At 41.6% G+C, this 9845-nt stretch overlaps 1 non-coding gene across 1 annotated transcript; it reads left to right on the top strand.

The window, feature by feature from the left end:
• Nucleotides 1-9297: 9297 nt before the first annotated feature.
• LOC149813277 (small nucleolar RNA R71) lies at nt 9298-9400 on the top strand. The gene has a single exon (XR_016428446.1). It is a non-coding gene; the product is annotated as a small nucleolar RNA R71 (small nucleolar RNA).
• Nucleotides 9401-9845: the final 445 nt, after the last annotated feature.

The following is a 9845-nucleotide window of genomic DNA, read 5'->3' as shown; positions in this document are numbered from 1 at the left end:
GGTCTTAGTCTTGGACTTAGGCTAAACTCGGTTTTGGGTTGACTTTGTCAACTAAGATTGGTTGGGTTTAGGTGGGCTTGGACTAAGTTTGAATCAACTAGGTTTGACTTAGATAGGGTTGGACTAAAGTTTGACTAGGGTTAGGTCTTGGTCTTAGACTCGACCTAGGTTTGAATTAGGGTTTGACTTGGGCTAGGGTTCAAGTGGGTTTAGACTAGGGTTGACTCAACCTAGGGTTAGGGTTGACTAGGTTAGGGTTAGACTAAAGTAGTAACCTCTTAATTCCTACAATTAATTCAAAGTTAACGATTTTAAAGAAGAAGGTTGGAAAAGGAATGTAATAATTACCAATGTTCAAACTTTGAAATGCTTTGGATTCTCAAAAATCGCCCCATTTAAAAAGGGAGTTACACTCCTTAATTGCCTTTAAAACTCCTTTTGGAAAAATGAAAAGACCAATCTAGAAATCCACGATTTTTGCTTTTCAAGATGGAATTAAAGTGCTTTTAATACTCTATGGAAATCGTGGAGCCTAGATTGGAATTTTTGTTTAATGCCAAAAACACTTTCCAAAGTTAAGGAGTAACTCCTTCTTTAATGCCCATTCAAAATTCAAATTTTCCTTAAATGCCTCACACGAATTTTGAAGAACCTCCTTTTTCCAAAATCGCCAACTTCAATTGGGCTACTTTTTAAACTAATAGAATTAAATCTACCTAGGAAATAAAAGAACTTAAATGGAAAATCGATTTCCTAGGAGTTAATGCTAACCTAATTCCCAAAACCTACTTAATTGACCCCTAAAAACGGCTAGGAGAGAAAACCCTAATACATTGAACCTAGACACCTTCCTAACTCAACTAATGGCAATTAAGACTTTCTAAAAAATCGACCTAGAGCTCAATAGGAGCTCTAATGGCTGCCGCCCCACCTTGGGGAAGAAGAAGATCCACACAAAATTTAAAAAATAAAAATATAAATTAACAAAAAGCATCAAAACTAAATAACCACTATTTTGATAAAACTAAATTAGAAAATAATAAAAATGAATCCTAATTACACAAAAGCAAACATGAACAGCAATATGCTGAAATTTATTTTAAAACATAAAGAAATGAAAATTCGACTTTTGTAATTTTTGTTTTTCAATAGATCCAAAACACTAAAAACACAAAATGCTAAAAATGATTATTTAGAACTATCCTAAACGAATGAAATGAACTAACACAACTTAATACTGCTGTTAACACCCAAAACACACAGCAACCACACGATTTACCAACATCAACACACACATTTAACAAAAATACAAAGATCGGCTAGAATAATCCTAGCCGATTTTTTTTCTTTTTCAAAAATAAAATCAAAACAAGACAAGCAAAACCCACAAATAAAATGAATTAAAATAAACTTTTAAAATGGGATTTTCAGCAAAACAACTCAATACACATGCTGGACGAAAAAAAAATATCAAAACAAAAAATTATTTTTGTGAAAATCAAGAATCGGCTAGAATAAGTCTAGCCGATTTTTGGATTTTTCTTTTCAATTAAAATCAAAATCACAACTCACCATTCAACAACTAAGATGAATAAAAAATGGAATTCTTCTAAGTAGAATTTCAGTAGAACAGACCCAAGAACTCCTATGACAAATTTGAAGAATCGGCTAGATGAAGATCTAGCCGATTTTAATAAAAAGGATGAAAAATCTAAAAAAAATCTATTCAATGAATCAAGCAAACAAATAAACCTAATCTAACGTGCTGGCCTATGCACGAAATCTAATCTAAGGTTGAAACAAAAAGAAAAATAAGAAACACATAGAAAATAAAAAAAAAGAAAACCAACACACACTTCGGTTTTAGCTAGAAGAGAAGGAAGAAGAAGACCTACCTCTTGGAAGATCCGACAACCGAGGGGATGAAGAAGAGCGAACCGTGGCTGGAGATGGACGTCCTACACAGTTCGAGAATGCTGTACTTCACCAAAAAAATGGCACCTTTGCAGCTGCTACACGTTGGAGATCCACCGACGATGGAATGTGAGCCGATTCTCGATCGGAGGGTGCAGAAAGCCGGATGGAGGTAGGGCCGGCTCACCTTGTTGGTGTGTTTCGCACTCCCGCACAAGGTTAATGGTCTCCACCTCTGCTACACCTGCAAAAATACAGAAAAGTGGTGAAAAGACAGCAAGGAACAAGAAAGAAATGAAAAGAAAACACAAATGGGATCGAAATATGCTTGGAAACCAAGCATAGGCCGGTCTTCAATGGCCAAAACGTGTAGGGGAAGGAGTTGCTGGAGTAGATTCACTGCAAGGGGCGTCCAAACACAGCCAAAGACGCCTAGGGTTTGCTAAAAAAAACTATTTATAGTTTTGCCATTTTTCAGAAAGAGGTTTAAAAAATAAAATATTGCTAGGCGCCACTTTTTGGGGGGTTTTCTGCAAAACTTTTTAAATTGGGTATGGATAGGCGTGTGGGCTGGGTTTTGGGCATTTTAAGAGTTGATCCAAGGTCCAATTAACCTAATTGGGTCGGATATGGATCCAATCCACCTCGAAATCCATGCCCAAACACTGAAATAGCCATAACTCTCTCATTTTAACTCCGATTTTTCTGAAATTCGAACCATAGCCCCTTACTATCAAAACACATCTAAACATGGGTTTAAAACCTTAAACTTGATAAAAAATGCATGAAAAACTTGTTTACATGATGTGCATTTCATGCATCATCAAATACCCCCATGCTTGAATGTTTGTTAGTCCCTTAACAAACCCTAATCATGATATGCACTGAAGACAAGAAATGCTAAGCATGAATGCATAATACTAACTCACTTTCGTAGGAATCACGGTTGCATTTAGCGTATGCAACAAGCCCTTTAAACCCCTAGCTTACACTAGTGGACGAGTAAGGTCTCGTGAGGGTTTGCAGGGATGCTACCCACAAACATCAATGAAATGCGAGGATGATTTTTCAAAAATATGAGGCTCTTAAGAATGCAGTTGGAACAAATATTTCATGTAATTGACATTCTCAAAACAAGTTTAAAAATCTCATGCCGCCACAGTAAAAATTCTTTTCCTTCACTTTTCTAATATTGTAGCTAGTTCATGATTTTTCTCTGAAAGTCAAGTATTCTCATGTTTTACTCATTTATTCTCACTTGTATATTTTCTGCACAGTAATACACATATATGCCTAAGCAATGAAAATTTTCTCATTCAGCACATTCTTTTTCTTTCATTTTCACTCTTTTTTCAACTTTTGATCTCTTGCGCATTCTTCTCATATGAGCACTATTTCGAATAGTCAGTTTTCGTGACCCGTGTAGCAAGCTTTGGGTCAGTGACTCCCAAGCCGGCCGGCCTTAGGGCACTAGATACAAAGTATCCCTCAGACTTAATTGCTCGAGTCACTAGACCTTCTATTCTAATAGTTTACGTATAGTCTTCCTCCCGTCCTGTGCAATGTCTCTATCTCTTAGGCTTTCTATGCAGTCCATGTAACAAGCTTTCGAACCGGTGGCTCCCAAACCAGCTGGCTTTGGGGCACCAGGTGTAAAACACCCTTCAGATTCTACTTACTCGAACTACAAAGGCCACAGATATCGACTTAGACAAGAAGACGATCTCCTTCGTTATCCTTTTCGTTAAGATACTCAAACACTTCATCGCGTGTCTGAGTTCCACTACTAGGATTCACGAAGACATCAACAACTAAACGTAGCTCTATTCTTTTAAACTCATTTTTCAAACACATCTTTTCATTGCTTATTTCTTTCACAAAACATACTGTGCATACTTATACTAAAGTGATTCAAAATTTTCTAACAATCAAATACTATCTTTTCTTTGAATTATCTCATAAACAACTACTCTATTTGACTCAGTTCAGAAAAAAAAAAATTATGGTGCTTAAAAATTTATAAACTGTTAGATTATGCCAAAAACAATCATATATGCTACAACTTGTTCTCAAATGCCTACTTTGATTACCAGTCATACAAAAAAAAAATTGAAATTTTTGTGTGCATGCATCTAAACCACCCCCCCATGCTTGAATGACACTGTCCCTAGTGGCATACAAAATGAATAAAAATGTAATGCAAATGCACACTAAAAGACACTAACAAAAATATGGGAGAAAGGATAGATACAACCTGATTTGCTCTGAGCTTCTGAAGTTGATTTTCATCTGATCTTTGAATTCTTTGAAAGCGCTTCCATGCACCTGGTAACTGATACACTAAATGTTAAATTCATCCTGCATACATCAAAACACAAGTTAGCACATGTGAAATGAAATACTGAATAAAGAAAAACTCTGAAATAAAAAACAAATTAATGTACATATGATACATCCCTCTGGTCGAATCCTCATGCCTTCGTGAGATGCACTATCTCACACTCACCATCCTGCAAGGCATCTGAAATGAAGGGCTTCAGTCTTTGCCCATTTACCTTGAATGTACCTTGGGTCATAGGATCGAATAATGTCACTGTTCCATGGGGAAATACTTCTTTCACGATGTAAGGACCTGTCCATCTCGATCTCAACTTTCCTGGGAATAAATGCAAACGAGAATTGTATAGCCACACTTTCTGATCTGGCTCAAACACTTTCCTGACAATATGCTTATCATGAAATGCTTTCGTGCGAGCTTTGTATAATTTGGCATTCTCATACGCATCATTCCGGAGTTCCTCTAATTCTGAGAGTTGCAGTGCTCTCTCTTTGCCAGCTTGGGTGAGGTCAAAATTCAATTTCTTGATAGCCCAGTACGCTCTATGCTCTAGCTCGACAGGAAGATGGCATGCTTTCCTGAATACAAGGCGATACGGGAACATGCCAATGGGAGTCTTAAATGCAGTTCTATATGCCCACAGTGCATCATCTAAACGCTGAGACCAATCCTTGCGGTCCGGGCGAACTGTCTTTTCTAAAATTCGCTTAATCTCCCTATTGGACACTTCAACCTGTTCACTAGTCTGCGGATGATATGGAGTGGTGAATCTATGATTGACAGAATATCTTCTCAGAAGAGAAGCTATCTGTACATTCCTAAAATGTTTGCCACCATCGCTAATCATCGCACGTGGCACCCCAAAACGACTGAAAATGTTGTGCTTAATTAACTTAAGCACTACTCTGTGATCATTGGTCTTGGTTGCCACAACCTCGACCCACTTGGACACGTAATCAACCGCCACCAGAATGTATAAATTTCCGAATGAAGGCGGAAATGGTCCCATGAAATCAATGCCCCAAACATCAAAAATCTTGACTATCAAAATCGAAAGCAAGGGCATCATGTCCCTCTTGGACATGTTCCCAATCTGCTGGCATCGCAGACATCGCCTACAGAACTCATGAGCTTCCCTGTGAAATGTGGGCCAATAAAATCCTGACTCCAAAACCTTTGCAGCCGTCTTCCTACTACTAAAATGCCCTCCACAGGCTAATGAATGGGAAAAATTCAGAATGGATTGGTACTCCTCCTCCGGAACACATCTCCTAATGATCTGGTCTGCACAGTATTTGAACAACTCCGGTTCATCCCAATAATAGTGCCTCACCTGAGATAGGAATCTCTCACGCTCATTCTTGTTCCAATGCTCAGGTATCTGCCTCGAAACCAGATAGTTCACAATATCTGCAAACCAGGGTAACTGCGATGTACTGACTGACATGATCTGCTCGTCGGGGAAAGAATCACTGATCGGCCTCTGATCCTGCGTGGTCTCCACGATCAGTCTGGAAAGATGGTCTGCTACTACATTCTCGCTTCCCTTCTTATCTTGAATCTCGAGATCAAACTCCTGTAGTAGTAGAACCCAACGAATCAATCTCGGTTTGGTGTCTTTCTTATTCAACAAATATTTCAATGCAGAATGGTCAGAATAGACAACCACCTTCAAACCGAGTAAATAGGACCTAAATTTATCCAATGCGAAAACTACCGCAAGTAGTTCCTTCTCTGTCGTAGTGTAATTCATTTGGGCATCAGACAGAGTTCTACTCGCATAGTAGATCACATAGGGCTTCCTATCAACGCGTTGTCCTAAAATAGCCCTCATAGCATAATCAGATGCATCGCACATAATCTCAAATGGGAGAGTCCAATCTGGAGGTCTCAAAATAGGTGCAGTAATCAAGGCCTCTTTGAGAATCTCAAAGGCCTTCATACAATCCTCACCGAAAACAAAGGGCTGATCTTTCTCCAATAAAGTGCAAAGCGGTCAAGAGATTTTGCTGAAATCTTTTATGAACCGCCTATAAAATCCCGCATGCCCTAAAAATGATCAAATCTGCCTCACAGAGGTGGGTGGAGTCAAACGGGAAATGGATTCCACCTTCGCTCTGTTAACCTCAATACCACGCTTGGACACAATGTGTCCTAGCACAATCCCCTCCTGGACCATAAAATGGCTCTTTTCCCAACTCAGGACGAGATTGGTCTCCGCACACCTACTCAGTACTCGAGCAAGTTTTTGGCGGCAATCTTCAAAAGAAGAGCCATACACTGAAAAGTCGGCCATAAAAACTTCCATCACATCATCAATCATGTCCGAGAAGATAGCAAGCATGCACCTTTGAAAAGTAGCCGGGGCATTACAGAGCCCAAACGGCATACGTCTAAACGCGAAGGTGCCATAAGGACATGTAAACGTGGTCTTCTCCTGGTCGTCAGGATGGACAGCTACCTGATTGTATCCTGAATATCCATCTAGAAAGCAGTAGTAGCTCTGCCCTGCGAGTCTCTCTAAGATCTGATCAATGAATGGCAATGAGAAATGATCTTTTCTAGTTGCCACATTCAGCTTCCTATAATCGATGCAGACTCGCCATCCTGTAGTGGTTCTCATCGGAATTCTCTCACCCTTCTCGTTCTCAACCACAGTGAGTCCTGACTTCTTCGGCACAACCTGAATCAGACTGATCCACTGGCTATCAGAAATAGGGTAAATGATTCCGGCATCCAACCACTTCACTACCTCTTTCTTTACCACTTCCTTCATGTTGGGATTTAGCCTTCTCTGCATATCCCTAAATGGCTTGACTTCCTCATCACAATGGATTCTATGCATGCAGAATAAAGGATCAATCCCCTTCAGATCAGCAACTCCCCAGCCAATCGCTGCCTTGTGCTCTCGAAGAATAGTCAGCAATCTCTGTTCCTGCTCCTCAGTGAGCAAGGACGAGATGATCACAAGCAGAGTCTCCTCATCTCCGAGGTATGCATACTTGAGTGAATCCGGTAAGGGTTTCAACTCGAGTTTCGGAGGTGACTCGATCGAAGACTTGGCGGGGGTCTCCGCAAGTGGTGGAAGAGGCTCCCTGACAGCTCCCCAAGGTGGTCTCTCTGACGACACTCTAGACACATCTACACTATCTACACTACTATTCTTCTCTATATGGTACAGATCTAAAGAATCCTCAGTAATGTACAACTCGGGCTGCTCCTCCACTAACTCATGTGCAATGTCTACATGAAAGCAGTCCATGTCTCCCGCTGGTCCCATCGCGGCATTGAAAATATTCAGCTTTACCTTCCTATTGCCGAATGAGAGATCCATGGCTCCGGTCCTACAGTTGATGCACGCATTGACAGTCGCCAAGAATGGTCTGCCTAAAATGATCGGAGTCTGGTGCTGGCTGTCTACTCCTTCCATATCAAGAATAATGAAATCGACTGGAAAATAAAAGTCATCCACCTTAACTAGCACGTCCTCCAAGACACCTCTCGGTACCTTGAAAAAACGATCTGCCAGTTGAAGTGTAATAGGAGTCGATCTCATCTCTCCTAGCCCGAAAGAATCAAAGAAATACCCGGGCAGAATGTTCACGCTTGCTCCAAGATCGAGCAATGCGCGTTCTATCCGGATATTCGCTATGGTACACGCAATGATAGGGGCTCCAGGGTCCTTGAGCTTTGGTGGTGTCTGATGCTGAAGTACTGAACTCACCTGCTCAGTCAGATGGACCCTGTTAGGAACTCGCTCTCTAGATTTCCTCTTCTGCGTACATAGCTCCTTCAGGAATTTGGCATATGCCAGCACCTGCTGAATCACATCGAGCAAAGGTAGGTTGATCTGCACATGCTTGAAGATGTCAAGCATGTCCTGAATCTTCACACCTTGCTTCCCTCTATATCCAGGAGACTCTAATGCTTTGGGATAGGGTGGTGGGAGAATATACTCTGCTGGCTCCTCCTCTTTGTGAGAAGGCTCACTCCTATCCTTCTTCTGTACTGATGATGAAGATAATGATGGGGATGTGGATGATGGCTGAGCCGACGTAGGTAAAGCAATGGTCTCTGGATCCTCTATCCTCTCTCTACTCTCTCGCTCTCTGCTCTCGACGTGATACTCACGTCCACTACTCAGGGCCATAACCGATTTGGCCTGCTGCTGTGTCTCAGTATGAAACAGGTCTCCAGTCATCTGGTCCTTACCCTTCGGGTTCATGACAGCCTGACTCGGCAATATACCCTCGGGTCTCCTACTAATAGCCTCAGCTAACTGTCCCATTTGCGATTCTAACTTCCCAATGGACTGCGTATGCGAGCTCAAAATCTGGCTACACTTCTCGAAGGCGTTCTGATTAGAGGTTTTCACCTCTTGGAATGCCTGGAGAAGTCTCTCCTCGAAAAATGTCTGTGGGGCAGACTCCTGCTGAATCAGAGGAGTGATTGAAGAAGAAGAAGACTGAGAATAGTTCGGTCTTTGAAATGACTGAGTAAAAGATGGCTGCCGAATTGGCTGAGAGGGTGTAGGCATCTGCGTGGAAGACTGTGGATTCTTCCATGAAAAATTGGGATGGTTACGCCAACCCGGATTATATGTCGATGAAAATGGGTTATTCGGCGGTCTGACGTAACCCTGAGCTGCCTGAACTTGTTCTTGAACAAATTCAGGGTACTGAGCTGCCGAGGGGAACTCAGTGATCTCGTGTGCCAGACTGGCACAAAGAGTACACACCTGCTGTGTAGTGGATGGTCCTGAGAGAAGCTGGTCCAGCTTCTGAGCAATCATGTCTACCTTGCACTGTAGTGCAGTAGATGGACCAATCTCAAGAACACCAACTTTCTTCTGAATGCTGGGTGTGGCTCTATCCGAATGAGAGCTCGAAGCGTGGTGAAGTGAATTCTCGGCCAATATATCAAATAGCCTCCATGCTTCGTCCTCGCTCTTTAGCATGAATGTCCCTCCACATGAAGAGTCGATCATCTGATGATTCTTGTCAGACAATCCATCGTAGAAGCTCTGCACCAGTTGCCATTTCGGCACCTGATGATGGGGACATTTCCTGAGGAGATCCTTCATTCTCTCCCAGGTCTCATGAAAGCGCTCACCATCTAGCTCTGAAAAGCTAGTGATGGCTCTACGATATTGGTTCGTACGACCAATGGGAAAGTATTTCTGAAGAAACTCCAGTTGCAATTGATCCCAGGACTCTGTTTCTACAGAATCTAAGGACTTTAGCCAATACTTGGCTTTGTCCTTCAATGAAAAGGGGAATAGAGTCAACCTCAACGCATCATCATCGAAATTCTGTATCTTAACAGTAGAACAGATTTCGAGGAATTCATCTAAATGTCGGTGGGGTTCCTCATGACTAAGGCCATAAAAGGATGGAAGCATCTGAATAATGCTGGCCTTAATCTCATAATGCGGCTTTCCTACATCGGGTCTCCGAATGCAGGATGCCTGAACATAATCTGTGGGAATGAAGTATTCCCGCAGAGGACGTGAATGAACTGGGGGTGGAGGTGGAGGATCCATGTCAACCATTGTTGCCGAACTTCGATAAGAATGTAAAATTCTCTCTGGGTT

The sequence above is a fragment of the Nuphar pumila genome, chromosome 16 (assembly GCF_984573655.1).
Source record: "Nuphar pumila chromosome 16, dmNupPumi1.hap1.1, whole genome shotgun sequence".
NCBI classification, from domain to species: Eukaryota; Viridiplantae; Streptophyta; class Magnoliopsida; order Nymphaeales; family Nymphaeaceae; genus Nuphar; species Nuphar pumila.
The sequence above is the reverse complement of the archived record's forward strand: the minus strand, read 5'-3'. Positions and strand labels throughout refer to the sequence as shown.